General features: G+C 53.4%; 1 long non-coding RNA gene across 9 annotated transcripts in view; it reads right to left on the bottom strand.

Moving 5' to 3' along the window:
* Positions 1–19,820, bottom strand: part of LOC143689047 (uncharacterized) — a 213,150-nt gene that overhangs the window by 85,340 nt on the left and 107,990 nt on the right. The window contains exon 1 of one of the 9 annotated variants that reach the window (XR_013178502.1): positions 17,951–19,155. The exons of the other annotated variants lie outside the window; for them this stretch is intronic. This is a non-coding gene — a long non-coding RNA (uncharacterized LOC143689047). Of the gene's footprint in view, positions 1–17,950; positions 19,156–19,820 lie in introns of those variants that run through there. 9 annotated transcript variants of the gene reach the window in all.

Raw genomic sequence — 19,820 nt, 5'->3', positions numbered from 1 at the left:
AGAGAAACATGGACTTAATGAAACATTTAAACTGAAGGGCTGTGTCTTCTCTCTGCCAGGGAACATGGAAAACAGGAGGCAGACCTTTCCACCACCACAGCTCCCCACCCGGCCCTGCACAGTCTGGAAAGACAGACCCTGCTCTGTCGGGGCAAACCCGGTGGCCTGCTCGCTGCTCCCTCCCTGCCAGCCCAGGGATGGCCTTTGATGGCGCTGGACATAGGAGGGGCAGGCACAGTGGCGGCCACCGCCTCCACCCAGCCCCACCAGCAGCCCTGGCTCAGCACCGGGACTCAACCCAGAGCCGATGAGGGCTGGGGGGTGAAAGCCAGGATCTTCACTGCTCGAACACGGGACCAGACGCTCCCCTCATGCTCCATCTCAGCACACTGTCACTGGGAGCAGGTTTGTCCATGGCCCGGGTCTCTGAGAGGACATCTCTCAAGAGGCAGCCCAGTGCAACGGCTAAGTGCACAGCTCTAGCTCTGGGACAAGACTCTGCAGGCTCCAGCCCCCACACGGCTTAACTGGGTGCCTTGGGCAAGTTACGGAACCTCTCCTATCTTGGATTTTTGCCTGCAAAATAGAAATGATCATAAAGAGACACTTGGGTTAAATTTCAAAATCCAACGCTTTTGGCAATTTTGCAACATGACCTGACCTATCATGAGGCTATTTATCGACTTTAATTATCCCACACGGTCTGAGAATTAATACATTTCCCCATGGACATCTGAGGGCTCGGTCCGTGGCACTGGTCCCCATGCACAGAATGAATGGAACACATGATGTGTGCACCCTGTCGCCTTTCTCAAATCTCACGCCAGCAAGAATTCCGAAACATGGCTCACCTCAGCTTGACCGAGGGAAGGAGGCCCTGGAGACCTGGCTCCGCGAGATTGTGCTGAGACCCGGGCACAGAGTGCTGGGTCGGGGCACAGAGTGCTGGGTCGGGCATGCACGCGGCACTCGCTGTCTCCCGCGTGCATCCGGCACTCGGGAACTGTTCCCGGAACGGGAGTCTCGGTGGCATCGGGCGCAGGTTCGAAGCCTTATTCTGCCACTGCAGGGCCTCGGGGAAGCCACTTGAGGTTCCCTGGCCTCGGCCAAGGCAGGTCATGGCCATCACGGAGGGTCACTGTGGGGCTTGGATCCAGTTCACACACAGAAATGAGTTCCAGGCACAGCAGTCACACAGCCACAAATGGACAGCATTTCGCTGAAAAATGGCCCCCTAGTTAAGATGCAGGCGCTGCGCCCCAAGGATGTGAGGCTCAAGGAGTGCTGTGCGGCCTGTGGAAGGGTCAGAGAGACAGAGGGCTGGCTTGACCCCCAAAGGCTGGTCATTTCTTGAGGTTTGGCCAAGGAATGACCAAAGCCCAGGAATTTCATGTTTGCATATGTTTGTGGTCTACCTGGTAGTAACCAACCAAGAGGCGTGAGAAGATTATTAAAATGTGAAGTTTCATGGGTGTTTCTCCAAGGTCCTGCAGCCAGGCCCCCGGGCCAAGTTTCACCCTTTATGTATGCAGCACCTTCTGTGACTGAGATTCCCCTCGGAAGGAGAAAGGCAGGCTTTCTGCCTCACTGACCTCAGCTGCAGTCAAAAAGAAAAGAGAAGAGGAGTGAAGAGGACAGGGAAAGGAGGAGAGAAATGGGAGGCAGGGGAGAGGGCGAGGAGGATGGGAGGGAGGGGAAATGGAGAGGAAAAGGGGAGGAGAAGGGAAGAATAAAGAAAAAAAAAAAGAGGCATCACTTAGGAAATCCATGTTGAAACAGGCTCACAATAAACTTCTTAATGTGGGGAGAGGGGGTATGACTCACAGCTCTGGAAGTCAGGAGATCTGAGTTTCAGCCTTAATTCTGCAATGCTGAGCTTCAGCCTCAGCCTTAATTTCCTTATCTGTAAAATGGGAGCAAATTAACCTGCCCAACTGATCTCATGGTGGGCTCTGGGAGGAGCGTGGGCAGAGTGGCTCCTGCCAAACCAAACCCTGGCCTGACTTTTGGGAAAGTGAGTGGTGCCAACCAAATACTCATGAAAAGCCAGCTATTACTACTACAAGCCATTTTTCTACCTCTCTCCCTCTAGTTAAGGCATTTGGGAGGGCTTGATTTTTGTAGCTGGAGTCATCAGTTGGGGTTGGTAAGGTTCTTGGGACAAACTCCAGTCTTCAAGGTACATCTGTCCATCCACTGTGACAGAGGCGAGTAAAGGCATTCCTGGACAGGGTAGCCAAGGCAGTGGGACCTCCCAGCAGATCAACTCATAGGGACAGAGATGGCCCGGACTTCACAGCAAAAACACACATACCCATAAGCATCCATCAGCTCTGGGCAAAATTCAATGGGACCAGAGGAGCTTTGGCCTGCTGAGAACCCCCTGGAAAATGCCACAGTCACAGCAGCACGGCCAGCCACGGCCAGCCACAGTCTACGTGTGGACCCCGCCTTGCCACCCTAAGCCACATGGCCTCACAGGGCTCCCCGCTGAGTCTCAGCTGCCCCACCTGAAAGCAGGGTATGTATTACATCTTGCCGCCCAGGACGGCTGTAAAGTTTAAAGGCAATGGATTAAACATGGCTTAGCAAAAAAATATGCATCCCAAATATACCAATCCTTTCTATCACAGCATGTCCCTCTCCCCAAATAAAGGTAGGACTTAAGGATGCAAAGAAAGCATCAACCAAACTGCATAAGTACAAAGCGGGTAGGGGGACTGGAAGGAGGTTAAAGGGAAATGTTGCTGAGTCAGCAATAGACACAACCTGCATTACACAGCTGCAAGCTCAGGGAGCTCAAAGGGCTTTAACAGACATGAGCTCACTGGGATTTTTTTATTAGCTTCTAAGACAGGTTAACAGGTTCCTCCAACTATGCTGAGACAGTGAAACTGCCGACTCCCTCGGCATCAAGGACCCAAGATGTGTTCCTTGCTCTACGATTTGTCACGAGCCAGAAGGAAATTAATTTCTTAAATATAAATTTCCTAGAACAACATTAAAGGAATTCTGTTTCTGTTTTTCTAAGGAACAGAGCAGAGTGGGAAGAGAGGCGGCTGCAGGGCCAGCCCTGGGCTTCATTCCCAGCTCAGCTGCTTGCGCGTGTGCGGACGGCCCAGCCAGAACGCACCTGAGGGGCTGGGCCAAGGAGGGCACAGTCTCAAAGGGGGCGTGGGGCACCCCACGCAGTTCAGGTCCCGAGGGACCGAAGGTGACCCCTGCTGTTATTTCACCCCCTTTATAGGGGCCGATTTGTTTTTTCTCCTTCAGAGTATACAGTGGCACTCACAGACCTGCCTGTGCTTCGCCGGGTCCTGGGGATCGCAGCCCCACGCTGGGCCGCTGTCTTCAGTCAGATTATTCCAACTGCATTGACACCGCCTGCCAGCCTCTCCCGGGCCTCCCACCCACAGCCCGGGGCTCAGGCCTAGCAGAGACAACTGCAGAGGACACTGCCGTGCGGGGTGCCCTGTGCAGCACTGGGGAGGGGGCGTGGGAGCTGGGTCCAGGCGATGCCTCCCCTCCCTAAGGAAGCCTCAGTTCCCTCTCTTTGGTGAACCAGGGGCCTGAATTCCCCCGGGATTGCTCAGTCGCATGAGATACCACGTGTGCACGTGTTTTATAAACCGTACAAGAGCTGAGCCGGTGTGGGCTGTGTCAGCCCCCTCCTGCTGCTCCCCCCGCGGCGAGGGCCGTGGAAGTCAGGTGCACAGGAGGAGTTGTGAAACCAGCGAGCCCACCGAGGGGCAGCTGGTCCCAAGGGCACAGCCCCTATCCTGGGTGGGGCAGAGGGGTGGGGGTTCGCAGCCAGGCTCCTTCGGGTCGATCGCGAGGGCCGACTCCCAGCTGTTTCCTCCCGCTCCTGGTCAGCTCCTCCCCCAGGGCCCCTGAAGCAGCTTCAGCCTGTGCCCGGCCCCCAGCAGCCCTTTGCTGGGTGCCCGCTGGAGAGAGTGGGACACTCCGTGGCCTCCCCAGGAACATCCCGTGGACATGGCAGGGGTTGAAGCTCACACTCGGGATCGGGGCGCGCAGTTCAGCCTGCTCAGGTAGCTCTGGTGGCCTTGACTTGTGCCCAGAGCACGGCTCTGGGGTCGGCACCTGGGGACCAGATGACAGGCACGTCTCAGCCTTCCTGTCCATCCATCGGGCGAAGCACAGGAGTTAACCCGGGTCCCTAGCACCCAGCGGCGCCCAATAAAGGTGAGCTGCGTGCTAGGCCTTCAGGCTGCTGAGCCAGCATCCTCGTCAGTCTCGGGGCACCGCAGATCTCTCTGGCCGGTGACGAAGATGCAGCGGCCCTGCTTGGGCAGGGCTGGGCTGAGCTGAGCAGCCCGGGGGATGCGGGGGGTTCCAGAGCCAGCACCCGCCTCCCACCCTGAGGCCGGACACTCACGGGCAGTGGTGAGACCAATGCTTCATAAAAGGGGCCGGAGACCCCAAAGCCCTGGAAAAGCCAAGGGTTGAGAGATGAACCCAGACAGAGTCAGGGAGGGCGGGACAGAGTCCCTGCATGTGCCATCCAATAAAGACAGCCCTCCATTTGTTCACCTGCCCGAGGTGCAACGCTGGCAGGCAGGTCTGGGTGCCCGGCTGAGCTCTGGGACAGGAGCCAAAGGCAATTATGATGCGGGGAGTGGAAGAGGAGGATAAACAGTGAGAGGAGGAACTGGGACCAAAAATATGGGGGGTGGGGGTCGCAAAAGAGAGGCAGACATGGGACAGAGAGAACTCCCGGGGTCCAGTATCCCAAACTGAAGGCAGAAAAGCAAATTTCTGGCTACAGGGAGTGTACCTTCAAAACAGTGCCTCATTTTACCAAAAGCTGAGGTAGTGCAGTGGACAGATGCGTGGGCTCAGAGCCCACACCCAGTGTGCAAGGGCAGGCCCCATCCCTGCCCTGCTTACTGGCCCCGGGCACCTGGTTAACAGCTCTGTGCTGCAGTCTCCTCACCTGTACAAGGAGGACACTACTATAACCCTGAAAGGGCACATATGAGGGTGAGGGGTGTTCAGACATGTAAAGAGTTCGAACCAGGGCCAGGCCCTCTAATGTCAGCCACTATCACCAACTCTGACCATAGCCTGGGAGGTAGACATTTCAGGGCTCCCTTTTGCATAGGAGGTAAAGGAAGACCAGAGAGGGTAAGTGACTTGCTCAGTGTCACCCAGCTTGGGGTCTGGGATGGAGAAATCAGAGGGAACAAAGACCAAATTCTGTTCATTTACTTAGGAACAGGGCTACAGCTAGCAGCTCTGCCTTCAAGTTCTCGCCCCTGCGAGACCAGATGTCCCTGAGGAGGGTTCCTCACCTGACAGGGATCTTCACCTGACAGGGACCTGCAGTGTGCCAGGCACAGCAGAGTCAATACAAGGTGATATAAGTCAACAAAAGACACGATGGCAATATGAGGCAACCCTGCCTCAGGAGAATGGAAACACTCCCACCTGAGATGCAGTAGCCATGATAGAGCCCAGACCCTCTAGTAGGGGTTAAAATACAGGGGAAGGGCATCTTGGACCTGGAAAACTTGTCCCTTAACTAGTTCCTGGTCCTTAGCATCCCAGCCAGAGGCGCAGCATCTAGCAGGCAGTAGACACACATTTGTGGGGTTCAGAGAGGTACAGACACCTGCCCTAGGTATCAAAGCCACTAAGAGGCAGGGCAACAAGCCTCCACCCAACCCCAACCTTCTCCCAAATCTAGGTGAGGCAACCATAACCAGCCCTACAGAGAGCTGAGGACACTGAGACCTCACCCACCCCACCCCTGGAAAGAGCCTACTGGGGGCCTGGCGCACTAGGGGGGAGGGGGGAGAAAGCAGAGCTGAAGCTGGAAAGGACAGACAATATGCCTCCAGGGAAACAGGACTTTTCAAGGGCTTGCTCAGGATTGTAGTTTTGCCCAGCCTGTCTCAATCAGCCTGGGGACCAGTACTTCTTGCATCAGTGGCCGTTGCAAGACCAATCCTCTCCCAGTATGCCAGCAGGCAAGGGTGCAGACATTAAAGGCAGACGTTCGTGATTCCGAATCCATTCTGACTCTGGGTGAGTGACCTAGCCTCTCTGAGCTTCTGTTTCCTCTTCTGTAAACTGAGGAAAATACTCTCCCGGTGTTACGACATCAGGCACCTACGACATGATAGGCTTCCAAGGGGGGTCACACTTTGTCATAAGCGAGAGACGTGTCACGAAAAAGTGATAGGTTCACCTTGGCAAAGATGCTATGACAATGAAAAGTCGACATTTTAATAAATATTACATAATTGAACAGAATCATTACCAAGCCTGCTGCTTGGAGGAAGCTAGGGAAAAGGAATTCAAGAACAAGATAAGTGGAAAGAGGCAGAAGGGACAGTTATGACCTCAGGTCATATGCAGGCTGACTGGGGCTGGTAAAAGGCGATAGGACTGCATTTCTGGGATTCTAGGAATTCCAGGAAGGTGGAACCAGCCACAGATACTATCAGATTTAAAAAAAAAAAAAAGGGCAGCATTCACAAGCCTCAGTCTCTGGGCACAGGATCTGAGGACAGACGACATCTCAGTTCTCAGTTTCCTTGCCTGTAAAATGGAGACAGTCCCATTAACTAATGTGTATGAAGCACTTACAAGAGGGTCGAGCATCTAGTTAATGCTCAATAAATGTGAGTTATCCTCTTTATTTCTATGTAATATTACTGCTTTTATCCCTCCCTAGTCTCTCTTTCCTCTCCTCCTTGGAAACTGGCACTTGAGACACACGGTTCCCAAAGCCATAAAGGTCACCACCCCTGTGGGGGACAAGGCTACTTGGAGATGCCTGGAAGGCTTCAAGGTGCTTTCTTGGAATGGGGTTCACATTCCTACAAGTATGTAATCCCTTGCTCTTTCCCCTATGAGGGTAGTACCCACATCTGTTTTGCTCACCATATATTCTGAGCCCACAACGAGGTCTGATTTAAATTAGGCGCTCATTAAAGGGACGGAATGACAGGTGCATAATAATCACTCACCGAGGCTGAGCGGGCGCAGGTAGAAAGGCCAGTCCCCCGAAGCCCCTCCTGTGCACTTCTGGCCCCAAATGAGACCACCAGGACTGCACCCAGCTCAGCCGCAGGAGTGCGGTCTGTACAGGCAGCCCTGTCACCTCGGCCTGCCTGCAACGCTCTGCTCATCTGTCACAGCTTAGTATGCACCACGTGTAGACTAACAAGACTGTGCAGTGAGCGTCTGCAGCCCCATGAAAGCGGTTAGGGCCCGCCCTGGGCCAGAGCTGACGAGAGCCGGAGGACGTAGGCTGGAGCCCAGGCTTTTTGCTGCTACTTCCTGTGCTGAGTAAAGGGCTAACTAAACAGTGGTCGGCTGAGGGAAAAAAAAGAAGGAATGGGAACAGCACTGTGATCGTTTCCCAAAGGATTCATTTTTCTCTGCAGCTAAACTGCAGAGAAAACTGCTTAGCGGCAAATCAAAAAGACACTCCTCTGCAGCAAACGTGAACTGGGGAGCTCACCATTCCAGATAAGAAATAGAAGAGACCCAGCTATCATCGGGAGGCGGTGGGGGGGGGGGGGCGCCAGGGGACTAGGGGACCGGGGGCATTCATGTTTCTTTCAGGTCCTAACTCCCAGGGTAGAGGAGAGCACAGAGGGAGATGCTCAGCCTTCCACCATCAGGGTGGCAAAAAGGCCAAGAAGTGATGTAGAAAACGTGGACAATAAGGCGGGGAGGGTGGGGTCTGGCATGCAGCGGGTGGGAGCCTATTGGTGCCACGGCTCGGGAAGCAATTCCGTAGCAGCTTGTAAAACAGAGAAGATTTAACAGCTTCGGAGGCAGCAATTTCACCACTGGGTATAAACCCTAGAGAAGCTGCACACACATGCCCCAAGAAGCACATAAGGCACTGCTTGTAATACTCAAAAAGAAAAAGAAAATGCCTCAACCACACTATCTCTCAACAGGGAAACAGACAACTGGCCCTTGAATAATACTCAGTAGCTCCTCCTTGTCCATTCTCTTCTGACCTCAGTACCCTCTTGCCTACTCAGTCCCTCGTTCCAGGCTCATTTTTACAGTTTATCAGTCCTTTGCCTGTCTCCCAGAGGACAGGAGAATTCACACATGAAGAAAGAGCTCCAGACTCCCCGGAAAGCTTTCCAGTGTCCTTTGCCCAAGAGAGGCTCCCGTTACAATCGGCCTGGATGCTGAGCCCTGGGAAGGGAGAATCCTATTCCATTCCACTTAACCCAATTTGCCAGGCCCAGGCAGCAGCTAATGAGTGGCCTGGCCCTGCAGAGTCATTGATACCACTTTCCAAATCAGGTTACCGAACTGGTCTTAAAACCACTTCAAAGGGGCCGGCGGACCGTTCCCAGTGAGGCATCCTGTGGCCATATGGCCCTGAGTCCTGCTGCCAGCCTCCTGCTCCTAAAGCCCAGGGATGACAAGTTGCTGCCTTTGTCTCTGCTTTGGAGGCTTCCCCTCCCCCAAATGCCTGATCACCAGAATGGAACTCGGGTCAGCAGAAAAAACACCACAGAAGCGGGCAAAGAGATTCAAGTCCACGACGACACGTGGAGATCACACAGACCCCAGGAGACGGCTCCCCTTTCACATCCTGTCATTTTGGTAAGTGTGCAGACAGAACAATAGGAATGGGGGGGAGGGTGGACCTTGCCTTAGAAAGGTGTGGTTCCAGCAGCACAGGGACCTGAGAAGCCAAAGGAGAAAGAAAAAAGTCCCTGCTCAACTGCACCCAAGTCTCTGGGAAGTTTCCCAAATGCAGGCAGACTGCAGTATCCGATGGGTAACTGGAAAATAGAACCTCAAAGATCACCTCCAAACAGTAACAAAGCACCTTCTAAGACTGCACTTAATCACTGCCATAACCACACGAGGCTGGCACTCTCACACTCTCCGCTCTACAGGTGAAGACACTCAGCAAGATCCACAGCTAGAACTGCAGAGACGGGGATGAGGCTGGGCCTCTGCAGACCCCGCTGCATGCACGGTGTGAGAATGTGGGGCTGGATGCCCTGAATTCCCTCCTCTACAGCTAAATGTGAAAATGGTCAAATACTCACTGCAGAAAAGCCAAGGGCGGCTTTTTCTTGACCCATCTCGTTACTAATCCTAAATATAAACTTATTTTCCACTGAGAGCCCACGGGACGTGAGCACTTGACCCTTCTCTCTAATCACACAAAAGTCCTGAAGGGCTTCTGTCTTTCAGAGGAGGAGAAAGAGGCTCTGCGATGTTGAGTAATTTCACCAAGGCTGCACGGCCAGGAAGCAGGAGAGAGGACTTCCTATGAATCTGGCATGAAAAGTGCTTTAAACATGTAAACACTCAGCCCAGCGTTCGCGCCCCTACACCAAATGCCTGTCACCCTTTCTATCTTGGGACCGAAGGCTCTACAGGAGACCACGTGGCCTATGTCAATCCCACTGGCTGGGGAACTGCAACTCTAAACCAACGCGCCTCAATCAGGGGTGATTCTGCTCCCCACATTCCATTCGGTAGTGTTTGGAGATGGTTTTGGTTGTCAGGACTTTGGGGCGTGGTACTCCTAGCAATGAGCAGGGAGAGGCCAGGGGTGCTGCTCAACTCGTGCAATGCAAAGACAGCCCCTGCAGCGGAGAGGAGCCAGTGCAAAGGTCAGTAGGGCTGGGGTGAAGAAGCCCTGACCCAGATCCTACACATGCTTTTCAGCCTCTTCATGAGCTTAATTTCATACAAGGAGAGCTCATCTATTACTCCATACAAGAAAACAGTCCTTATTAATTTGTATTAAAATTTAGCACGAGTTTTAGAAGCTAACACGCCCACCAGCACTTCACAAAGGGTCGGCCAGAATTGAGACCCGGGCTGGGATTCAACATATGAACATGATGACATTAGGACCACTGGAGAAATTCCTGCATTCACGAAGTGTTGCTGGGAACCTCCTCGGATGCCAGGCCAGAACCTGGGGTGGTGCCAACGTGCAGGAACTCTCTCTAAAGGCAGGGCTGGGGCAGCTGTGTGACGGGATGGGCATCACCTCACGAGGCCCAGAGAGGACAGGGGAGGCCGCCACACTCCTGGCATTCCACGGGACACCTCCAGGTCCGTGGGCCAGCACCACGCCCACCTTCTCTCCTTTCAGAACATCAGGAAAGAGACCCAGGGAGGAACACAAGGAGGGCTTGTAGGACAGGTAATGAAACATGGAGAGAAGCCTCATACATCCTAGCTCCCTGCTGATGCTTTACCCTGAATCCTAAGGAATATTAACCATCGTGAATATATCAGTTTATAAAACTCACTGACTCGCAGCTTCCATCTGGACTCCACTAGGATCACCCCAAAACAGCTGCAACCCAAGCAGCAGTGGCAGAGCCGATGCCCAGCTTTGAGAGTGGGTTTAATAATAATAGCCTTTTCCAGGGAAAGAAGCCAAAGCTGGAGGCTCCAGTACTTGAAGCGACTTGTCACAAAGTCCCCAGATAGCAAGAGGTCACGTCAGAGTTTGAACCGGCTCTGCCAGACTCAATGCCGAGAAATTTTCCACCAGGTCTTCCTGTCACTAAGTCTGGCCACTGACTTCATATGACTTCAAGAAAGCCCCATATACTCCCTGGGCTCAGTGTCCCAGCTGTAGGATGGCTAATCAATCACATCCCCCAAGGCAGGCTCAGGGGGCCGGCGGGGACCAAAAGTGAGTAATACTGTTTTCGATGCACAATGATATGAACTGGGCGCATCCCCACCGCCTGCTGAGTGGACATAGGATGGGGTATTCCTGACAGGTGGCTGTGGGGTAATGAGAACAGACCCGCGTTTGAAGTCTTTCCTTTCCTCTCAGGAGACAGACCTGGGCTGAGACAGCAGCTCGATGGCCTCCTTACTGCTCACCTTAGACCAGCTGTGATGTCCCCATCCATAAAATGCAGATGACACCTCGAGACTGGGAGGACTGCACTGGGTGAAAGCGCTCGGAGCTGGCATTGGGGCAGCCTGCTCAGGACATGGAGGAGTTACAAGGCTGGGACAGCCGACCATGCTTGCAGAGCAGGCAGCAGTGACTCACACCGTCCTCAGAAGAAGTCCGCTCAGACCCCAAACCTGCGTGCAGGAGGACTCCCCTAGCTCCAAGAGCACAGGCCTGGGGAGGTCAGGCACCTGCCCCTGGCCGAGCAACAGGGATCCCTGCGCTTCCCAAGGGGCAAGGTTCTGTCCCACCCCATGTTTATGAGCTGGGCGGGGCGGGCCTGGGCTGGGGCTGGTGGAAAGAGGACGGACAACAGAGAAATGAGGGGGACATTCTTTCCCCAAGACCAGACAACAACAATCCCTAAAAGCCATTATGGGGAAGGTGGTATAACAGGATGTTTGTGGAAACATTATTTATAATACCAAAATAATTATCATATTATTAAACTTTTAAAAATAGCCAACAATGATGACTTGGAGCAACAGAGAACTAGCCAAATCAAGCAGGATTTCTACCACGAGAATGACAGGTCACATTCACTAAGGCACTAACTGCAGACCAGAGACGGTTCATGAGCTCGGCCCATACAAAGCTGCCACCATACAGAGGTCAACCGTTGAATGCTGGCAGTTCCATGTACTTCAACCTAATACCTTACTCCTTCCACATGTCTGTATCAATTAATTTCAGCATGACAGCAACCCTTAGGAGGTACAGGAGAGAGAATAAGCCCCCTCCCAAAAGATGACATGCCCTAATCCCCAGACCCTGCGACATGCTATGTTTCATGGCAAAAAGGCTTTGGCAGATGTGACTGACGTTACAGACCTCGAGCTGGGAAGAGGAGGCTGAACATGGGTTCTGTTTTCCACACGGGAGAACTTTTTCCAGCTGGGGTCAGAGAGAGGAGAAGGAAGGAGGAGGGCAGACTAGACTGGACGGGCCACTGCTGCACTGGGGGAAGGAGGGAGGAGGCCAGGAGTCAAGGAATGCAAGAGACCTCTAGAAGCCAAGAAATCTGGGCTCTCAGTCCTAGGATTGCAAGGAACTCAATTCTGCCCGCAGGAACGAGCAGGGAAACAGCTCCTCCCCCGGGGCGTCCAGAAGGGAATGCAGCCTGTGGACACCTTGCTTTTAGCCCACTGAGATCTGGGGAGAAGTTCTGACCGTCAGAGATGCAAGATGATAAATGTGTGTTGTGTAAGCCACTAAATCTGTGACCACTCATTCTGGCAGCCAGAGACAGCGAGGACAGTAGGTAAAGCATTTATAGCCACATTTGCCATACGGATGAGGCTGATCCAGGGGCCCCAGGACACACACCTGGTAAGGCCAGGGCCGCAGCCTCTCTGCTCCACTGAATGGAAGCACACGAGCAAATCAAGTTACCCAGGAGGAGATGCCTAGGCTGGAGGTTGGGCTTACTCTACCCAGAGTTCGATTTCTTTTTTAAATAATTAAAGTTATTTTTAATTTTTTTTTTAAATAACCACAATATAACGCAACTGCAGCTCATCTCAGGAAAACTAAAGGGAAAGCTCTTGCTGATCTGGGCACTGCCAATGGCAATAAAAATGGGTCTGGGGAGACCAGGTCTGGTGCTGGGCAGAAACTGCCCCACCCTGCGGTGTGTTATTAAAACCCTGAAATGCCTGCATATGGACTGGTAAAGAGCGGCTTCCCCAAGAGCATAAGGAGTGTCCTGCTGCCTGGACCTCTGCCCTGGGGCACCCCCTACCCCTCTCTCAGACCCCAGGAAGCACAGCCACTGAAGAGGGCAGGCCTAGTATAGTCAAAACGTTCCAGAACTCTGTCACCATCCTCTCGATGGCTATGACCCGAGGGGGAGTAGAGAGAGGTGGGACCAGTGGGTCTGGCAGTGGGGTCCTTCATTCCTAGAAGAAAGGACAAGCTCCTCCTTCCTCGGGCGCCTAAGGATCTAGGGCATAATCAGAAAACGCCCAGACCTCAGATCTGGACTTCAGCAGGGTTAGGTCAACTCTTGTTGGCAGGTGGCCTTGGCCAAGCCACTTGACCACTCCAAATCTTTCCTCCAGGTAAAAGACTCAAAGGAAAGAACCTACTGATTCTGCCACTACTCCAATCAACCTCCGCCACCGTGACAGCAGGACATGCAAGGACCGCAGGGCACTTTGCGAGCGGGTTCCCTGAAGAGGGTGCAGTTACAGAAACTAGGGTTAGGATGGCAGCGTCCCGGGAACCCCAGACAGACCCTGCAGGGCACAACAGTCTCAGGCCCAGCCCCGGTCCTCCCGTGAAGCACACGGGTTGAGCCAGACACGTCTGCCCTTCCCACACCGGGCTGGCAACCAGGGCTGTGCTCTGGAGGAAGGGCCCAGCCAACCCCCTGCAATGACCCGCGGGAGGGAAGGCGGGAGGGAGCCTGAAATTGAACTGGCCCAGCTCTTTCCTCCTTGGTGCAGAGAAAGGTGGAGCATGAAGCCCCTTAAGCATAACCCCCAGTGCAATCTAAGTTCACAGACAGAGAAACTAAACACCAGGAAAGGGACGGGACACCCACAACAGCGCATGGCCACAGGTGGCTCCATTCCTCCCAGCCTCAGTCTCCTCATCCATTGAATGGGCATGTGGCCTGCCCTGGCTGCCTCTCCAGGTGGAGGGATGCACGAAGGGACACTCACTGCGACCATTCCTGTGAACCTTATGACACGGTGGTATCACCAGCTAACCGAGCCCACGGGCCTACCCTATGGAAATCCTGGGACAGAATAACTCAACTGCAATAAACCCAAGATAGTGGACAGCTGTAAAAAGAGACTGGAATTTTTGTTCATTTCCAGGGAAGTTTAAATCTTTCTCATGTGTATATCCCAGTTTTGCAGCTTTGGGAACAATTGGCATTGATTTTTAAAGATGTCATTTTTCTTTAACACCTAAAAAAAAAAAAAAAAATCAGAACCCCACAGGGAGCTCACATGTAAGTTCGTGGGATAATGTGAATTGCGAGACACTCTCAAATATTTTTTGGAGCCACGGGATATAGCTGCAGGGCAAAGTCCTTTAGTTCACATCACAAGCCCCTCCAAGCTCTGGGGCATCGCTTGTTTTCATCTTGGACAGCTGCCTGGAGGGAAGCACGGCAGTGCTGCTGCCGGCCAAGAAGCTGAACCATGCGACCTCATTTCTCCATCCCAGGACGGGGCCTCGCAGGCTCTGAAGCCACACGCCCTCACATACTTCTCCTTGAAAGCTTTGGGATCTTCAGCCTTACTTGCGTTTGATCAGGAGTTGTCATCTCAGATGACGGCGAGGGCAGTTCTGGTTCTGGAATGGCATGATGGGGCCAAGAGAGAATACCCGGCCCCCCTCCACCCCCACCCCGTGCAGAGACACACTCTGTCTCCATGTGACACTGCTCCTTGGAAACACCCGGGGAGCCCTAAGCATGCAAAAAGGCTACAAGGCCGGTGGCTCCTAGCTGCCACCCGCCTGGAATGAAAAGGGCTGGTCGTGGAAGGCTGGGGGCAAGCACCAGGGGAGGGAAAAAAAAGGGACTGTGGCACTGATTTCAAAAAAGCCTTGGAATTCGAGCATGTCACAGGTCGTGACTTAGGTGACAGGCACACCTGGGCTCAACTTCCAGCTCTATCACTTTCTCAGTGAGTGACATTAAAAAAACGGCTCAACTTTCCGGAGCTCCGGGGTTGTCAGCTGGGAAGGTTCCCGGTGATAACCTCATCCAATGCACATGAAGATGAAATCAGGGAATGCAGCACTCAGCAAGGCTTGGCGGTGCCCTCGCCCCAGCGAGTTCTTACAGTTTACCTGAAAAGGCAGGGTTGATGCCCTTCACAAAGTGAATGAACAGGTCAAAACAACTGGCAGCGAGTCCAACCGGGTCAGGAACAGGGAGTCGGACGATGGCGCTCGTTCCCCTAACCTGCTCTGTGCAGAGCTCTCCCAAGGCAGCCCGCCGCCTGCACGCGGAGTTACACTTCAGCCGCTCATGCCCACCTAGAGCACACGTCAGAGGCAAGCAGGGTGACCCCGAGGAAGCTGTCCTCCCATAGGGCAGGGGGCTGTGCCGAGGTGGGAGCCCCGAGAGACCTCAAAGGAGGGACATGACTTGGAGGTGGGAGCAGGTCAGAGGCCACAGGCCTGGAGCACAGACCAGCCCGGGGAAGCTTCCGGGAGGGGCTTCCTCCTAAAGGAGCCCGAAGCAGGCCCTGGCCCAAAAGCACGACAGGAAGTGCCCACTGCCTGTTCTGGCCTTCGAGGATGGACACTGAGGCGGGGAGGGAGGTGACACATCTGCATGGCCCGAACTGGGGGCCCAGCTGGTGCCAAAGGCCAGCCGGAGGGGCAGACCAGAAAGCGGGCCGGGCTCAGGGCAAGGCACGCACCAGCTGCCTTCCTCACCTCGCCGGACCCCATGGCACTCAGCCCGCCCCCCGACAAGCTTCTCATGCCCGGCCTACAGGAATCAGGAGGTCTCGGCTTAGTCACCCCAGCTCCAGACCTGACAGACCCGATCTGCAGCTGTCACAAAACCCAAGCCGTGGGAGCACGTGCTGCACGCCTGCCACCGCGCAGAGGCCACATGGAGGGACCCGCCTGCATCAAAGTCCACGGTGACCCTCTGGAGTAGATGCTGTCATCAGCCCATTTTACAGGGAAGAGAGCCGGGCTCAGCAGCTAAGCGCCCTCCCCGGTGTGCAACACGAGCCATGTTCCGTACTGCTGCGCCCCGCCCGCCTCGCTGTGCCCTGGCCTGGGGACCAGCCCCGGGGTTAGTGCGGCCCAAGGCACGTGAGCTCTCAGAGGCCTCCACCCCGGGGCCCAGCACACGGACAGGCTGACAGAGACCCAGACTCTCTACAGAGGCAGCAAGTGGTTGTCTTCAACAAACAGCAGTCTAGAAACACCCTACTGTGTGCAGCCAGCAAGCACATAGCTGATGCTGATTTCTTCCTTCCAGAAAGAAGAGAGTCTTAAAAATAAATAAATAGAAAGGAATCCTGGAGGGCCTGGATGGATACTGGGGTACCCAGGTGCAGCAAATAAAACAAAACAAAACTCTTCACTGTGGTTTTATCCCAGCTCCATCCGGCCCCAGGAGCACCCAAACGGAGCCAGCAAAATCAGTGACGTTCCCCCTGGCTTCAGCCTCTCCAGCAAACAGCTGGGGACTCAATGTCGAGGATTTAGCAGCTTCTCAACCTCCCCCACCTCCCCTGAAGTGGGTCCTGATCCCGAGAACACAGTCCTGTCCTGCAGGACAGCTGTCAAGGGCACTTCTAACCCAACCTCACAGACCCAAGGGAGCAGCCCTGAGGGGAGGAGGCAGTCTGGATTCCGCGTGCCCAGATGCCGGGGTAAGCATGCCCACTGTGCTTTCCTCATCAAAAACCACGCATGGTGGCCCTAAGTGAGGCTGGTCATCTCTCCCAGTGACTTCGGCCTGTTGGTTCCAAGAACACTGAGGAACTGTCAGATGCCCTTCCTTTCATCCAGAACCCAGGCCTCTGTGGAGAGGGAGAGGCACAAAAGGCAGGATCTGAGGAGCCCCATCTCTCCGTGGGCTCCACCAGACTGGGGGCCTTATGAAGATGGAGAGGGCTTGTCTTGTTAAATGTCCTCTGCCAAGGCAGGTACCTGGGCAGAGCAGGTGTGCCATCCATCGGTGTTAAATGACTACAAATGAGCAGGGTCCGCCACTTCTACTTACAGACATGCCCGTCCAGAGACCGAAGCATCTCTGCCCCTTTGCAAATGCAAGTGCCACTTTCACTACCACCTTCAGCCAAGACCGAGGCAAAGGGGAGCCAACAAAATGCAGAGAGAGGAACTTGATGCTGTACCTGCAGCTGAAGTACAGTTTCCACCACCAATATGCTGACCTGTGAGCAATGTCCACGGCCGCAGCTAAGTGACGGCTCTGGGCACAGCACCTTGCTAGACACCTCCACACCCATGTCCTCTGACCTCTGGCCTAGGAGACCCATCTCATGGATGAAGAACTTGGAACTTAGGGAAGCTAACCAAATGTGGCTAAAATCTCTGAGACCAGAAAGCAGTGGAGTCGAGACCTGCACCCAGCTCTGCCTGGCTTCCAAGTCCAGGCTCTCACTCTGTACTCAGGAGCAACTGTCGGACCCCCAAAAAGCAGCAAGCTAATCAAAGCAGGACACCCTCAGCCTCTGGGCAAATTCTTTAGGGTCTGCCCCTCGCCCCCAAAACCCAGGGGGGACACCATCCTGCTGCACCCAGGAGGAAGTCCCTGGGCCTCACAATCTGCGTGCCTCCAACCCTTGCACACACAAGAGGGTCCCTGCAAGGATTAGTATCTGCAGGGAGCATGTGTCTCCCTGTCTGTGGAGAAGCACAGACCAACCCTGAGTCCCCTTTTTAAGCCCAAGACTCAGTAGTGCCTGGCACATAATAGGCACCTAATAAATACTAGTGAAACTAAGTTACACAACCAATTACTTCTCATTTATAACATGGAGATAACAATAATACTTCTGGGGTTATTGGAAAGATTAACCCATGAAAAGAACACGAACCAGGGTCCAAACTGCCATCAATAAATCCCCTAATTCCTGATAACATCTGTGCTAATGGTCAAACGGAAAGAGAAATATTAAATGTGCAGATAACCTTGCATAAAATCCTGCATGCGTTGCGGACACATGTGTGCAGATGAATCTATGTACAGCGATCTACTCATCAAGATGGATGTGTGTGTTTGTGACCAGCCACAGGACAGAGGTCTCTGAATGCTACCTTAGGGACAGGACAGAATGAAAGCTTATGCAACAAGCATTCTTGTGTGCTTCTGGCCTAAGCCCTTCATTCATGCATCCCTCTGTCAGGAGAGAAGTGGAGAGCGGAAGGAGGCAGTGCCTCATGCACACGGGTTGGGAAGGAGAGGGCAGGAGAAACACGTCCACTTGACCAGCCCCCCACACCCCACCCAGGCCTTCCTGCCCCCATGGCCGGGCCTCTACTTGCCTCCAGGCGCTGGCTGCAGTTTCGGCACGTGGACAATAGTTCATGCATTCCCGGCAATGAGACAAGGCCTGCTCCCAGTGGACCTTCCCATCCGTGGCCAAAGGGCCGGCCGCTCTGCAGTGGAGTTTGTGGAATCCAGAGGGAATTCGATAAAGGAAGCGCCGGGATGTGGCGGGAGGAGGAAATGGGCGAAGCAGCCCTGCCAAGCTTTCCAGAGGAAATGAGTAACCAGTTGTTATGCAGCTACACGCTGCCCGGCGAGGAAGTGGCATTGTCTGGGAACTGGCCGCAGGGCCTTACATAACAGGCGCGCCCTCTCACTTTCTGACCATGGCCGTATTTGGGGATTGGCAAACACATCTGGTGAGTGCCTCCACCCCGTGTAAACACCGGCTTTATTTGAGCGGTGGAGCCAAGTCTGGGCCGGAGCTTGGACTGGACAACGGACTCAGATGTCTCAGAGGACCCAGTGCCTCTGGCTCGCACCCACTGAGGGGCAGGACGACCTGGTGGTCAGCCCAGAGCTCTGGGGCATCTGTCCATCTGGATTCCAGCACTGCCACTTCCTGGCTGTGCATTTTGGGCAAGTTGCTCAACTGCTCTGTGCTTTGGCTGCTTCATTCACAAAACAGAGTAACACTTGCATCTGGGTCCTAAGGACGCTGAGGATGAAGCGGGATCAGCCACATGAAGTGCTCATGAAGTGCCCAGAAGAGCATTTCCCACAAAATAAGCCTCCAATGATGTACCAAGGGGATATAAACAGTGCTGTCCCCAGCCAGCAAACAACGAACAAAGTCATAAGTGAAAGGAAGCATCCTAGGGCTGGGGTGGGGCCTGGGGTGGGGCCGTGCAGGGGCGTGGCACAGCCACCTACACCAGGAGGAGACAAGACTGGAGAAGGACCCAGCCCCACCCCACGAGCTGCGAGCAGAGGAAGGAGGTCAGGGAACTCGACATATTGGGTTTGTGCCAGAGATGGAGGAAGACACCAGCATTGATTCAACTCTCACGGTTACGGCCCACCATGCCAGGATTAAGGCACAAAGAATATGACGCTAGGGAGTGCCCGGGGGGTCTGTCAGTCCCTCCGGTGCTCTGTAAATATGTGGTACATGTCATCGGGCAGGTACAAAGGAACGGAGACCCACCAGACCCAGGGCACACGACCAGGGCCCCGACATTCAGTGTCTCACCCCTACTCACAGACCCCCCCAAGGGAAGTATTCACACACACACACACACACACACACACACACACACACACACACACACACATTCGTTTTTTTTTGTTTTTTTTTTTTATTCCAATTTTTGCATTTTCTAACCACTAATGATGTTGAGCATCTCTTCCTGTGCTTTTCTGCCATTCATATATCTTTGGTAAAATGTCTCTCCTGGCTTGTGTCCATTCTCTCCCTTGGATTCTTTTAAAATTGTATTGTGATTTTATATTATACATATAAAATTTGCCATTTTAATCATTTTCAGTGTAAAATTCAGCAGCATTAATTACATCTGCAATGTTGTGTTACTATAACCACTATCCATTACCAAAACTTTTTCATCATCCCAAAGAAACTCTGTAACCATTAAGCAACAACCCCTACTCCCTGGCCTCTAGTAACCTCTAATCTACTTTCTATCTCTAAGAATTTGCTTGTTTGTAATATTTTATGTAAGTGGAATTATACAATATTTGCCTTTTTTGTGCCTGGCTTATTTCACTTAGCATAATGATTTCAACATTCATTTATGTCGTAGCATGTATCTGAATTTCACTCCTTTCTTATGGCTGAATAATATTCCATCGTAAGGATATATCACAATTTTGTTAAGCCACTCATCTGCTGATGTACATTTGGGTCAT

This window comes from Tamandua tetradactyla, chromosome 6 (assembly GCF_023851605.1).
Source record: "Tamandua tetradactyla isolate mTamTet1 chromosome 6, mTamTet1.pri, whole genome shotgun sequence".
In the NCBI taxonomy this organism is placed as follows: Eukaryota; Metazoa; Chordata; class Mammalia; order Pilosa; family Myrmecophagidae; genus Tamandua; species Tamandua tetradactyla.
This window is presented reverse-complemented; position numbering and strand designations above follow the sequence as displayed.